Consider the following 2728-nt stretch of genomic DNA (forward strand, 5'->3'; position numbering starts at 1 on the left):
TATATATATATATATATATGTTGGTAATAGACCATAATTTTTACAATATTTTATAAATTCTACTGAATGTTTGGCGTTAACATGTTTGTAGTTCGTTTTTTCTGTTTTCTCACTAAAGTTTTTTGGTGAACGTTTAGTTTATTAAAATTCAAAATAAACTTATTTTCCGAATTGATGCTGCAAATAAGGCCATATTTCGATTCCGAATGAATCATCATCAGTGCGGTTGATGTTTATATAGGGAAATATTGTCTTTGTCAAAATGAACTTAGATGGAAATTAGGTGTCAGGTTTCTTTATTGACTGATCATCTACTTTGGTCTCCTTTTCTTCATCGATAGCATCATATTCTTCTTTGTCACTATTTACAATGCTAGTTTTTATTACTTCTTTGTTTTCATTGTTGGTTAAGCGTCGGGTTGGGAGTGAGGTTGTCATTTTTTGTTGTATATTTATTAAACCAACCCAAATAGTAAAGTTATACTTCGAATTTATTACAACAATAAAAAGACGTCTCACCTAATACTGAAAAACAACTTTAGTCCTAGAGATAACTCTAAAAAGATAACTGTTAAAGCGTTCTCTTCTTCATTTGTTCTCCTCTGCTTCTTCTGGAACCTCATCTCTTTTGTATAGCTTGTAAATGTTCCCCATAAAAGTGTCACGTCCATAAATTTACAAGCGGTTCATTCCTCAATACATGCTTAACAATTTCTAACTATTAGTTTTTATTTCGATCTCACGTCTGTAACAAATCTTCAATGCACTGAAATTTACCTATTACATTTTTATTGTTACACCCATTTCCACCAAACACATCAAGATTTGACATTTTATATTGACACTTACCACAATAGCGTTTAGTACCTCCAATATCTAAAACAACTTTCAACGTTTACTCCATCAAAATCAATATCATCAACACAACCACCAATGCTATCTGGCTCAAAAAGTTGTAAACATGCAATTGTTATGCCGTTGTTGAAAAAAAAGTGATGCAGATCCAAGTGATGTCAATAATTATCGGCCTATCAGTAATCTGTCATTTATATCAAAACTCATTGAAAGATTAGTTTCGAGACAATTGCTTGCTCATTTGAATGATAATAATCTCATGCCTGCACATCAATCCGGTTTTAGACGATCTCACTCTACTGAAACTGCCCTGCTACGTATTCTCTCAAGGGTTTATGCTGAGATGGATGCTCAAAACATTTTCTTGTTGGCATTTTTAGATATGAGCTCGGCCTTCGACTGTGTCAATCATGAAATGTTACTGCTCAGGATGCATCAAAGTTATTGAATATCTTGGAAGATAATAAATTGGCTCAGAAACTATCTGATTGGCCGAAAACAGTAGGTTTCGTTTAACAGGAGTTTGTCCTACGTCAGTGTAGTTCTCTCTGGTGTGCCGCAGGGATCTGTTTTGAGTCCTTTATTTTTTCTGCTTTAAACATCTGATCTGTTTAAGATAATTGATTCTTATGATTTTACAAGCTATGCATATGCAGACGACATTTAAACTATGTTATCAGGTAAACCGTAGTTATTTCATTCTTGTTATTTTGATGTGAATATAGTTATAATTTGATAGCGTTTGTGAAACTGCTAAAACGAACGCTATATAAATTTTTTTAATATGTATTGAAAATTGAAAAAACGAACTGCAAACATATTAACGCCAAACATTCGGTAGAATTTATAGAATATTGTTAATATATATATATATATATATATATATATATATATAGTTTGGAACGAGGCTTTCTTTGATGCATATATCGTTAAATTTATATGCCCATTCTGCATTTAGTTGTTTTTTAAAGACAACTTAAACACGACGTAAATTTTTATACTCGTATTTATTTAATGTCATAATTTAATTAATGTTGTAAGTGTCAGCTGACCGCGCTGTTTCGGCTGACACTTACAACATTAATTCAGGGGCGGATCCACCGGAGGGGCCTGGGGTGGCCGGGCCACCCCATGCCCTTGCACCGGCCCCCCCACCGCAAAATAACAACATTTCAATATGCCCCTATTGCCCCAAAACATCGATTTACATAGAGTTTGATATTGCAATTGCGCGAAATATTTTGAATACTATAAAACAAAACATGTGCATAAAATGTGTGCATTAATTTTTACCGATCTGATCTAGATATTTTAATACTCTTTTATAATAGAACTTTTAGCACATCGCTATTTTGTTATCTGTTCTGCTTTTGAACCGTTCCATGGAAACTGTTTACTGATCTTTATTAAATCACTTAACACATTACACATTTCTGTAATTATCCAATATTCTAATAATGCCGACTGAAGAGAGAAATAGAAAACGAAAAGAAGAGTTAATTAATCAAGCCGCCGCTAAATGTTCTCGATTAAATCAGTTTTTTAGGTTGGTCAATCTTTCTTTCTGTTTCTATTCATCTTTCTTAAAACATTAAACTGTAAACAATAAACATAAACATCATAATCATAACATAGTTTGTTACTTATTATACAAATAAATATTTATATTTTAATTTTGTTTGCAAACCAAACACCAGTCGCCCAAATTGCTGATTTTCTCTTTCAAGTGCCGTTTTTGTATTTTATTCATAAATATTATTCCTGGCGAAGTTTTAAATAAAAAATGAAGGCTCGGATAATTAATTTTTGGTTTTTAAGAGTTTGTGCGTGTGGTTTTTGGATTATACACAGTTCGATAACGTTTTATTATATA

The sequence above is a fragment of the Helobdella robusta genome, assembly GCF_000326865.2.
Source record: "Helobdella robusta unplaced genomic scaffold HELROscaffold_15, whole genome shotgun sequence".
NCBI lineage: Eukaryota > Metazoa > Annelida > Clitellata > Rhynchobdellida > Glossiphoniidae > Helobdella > Helobdella robusta.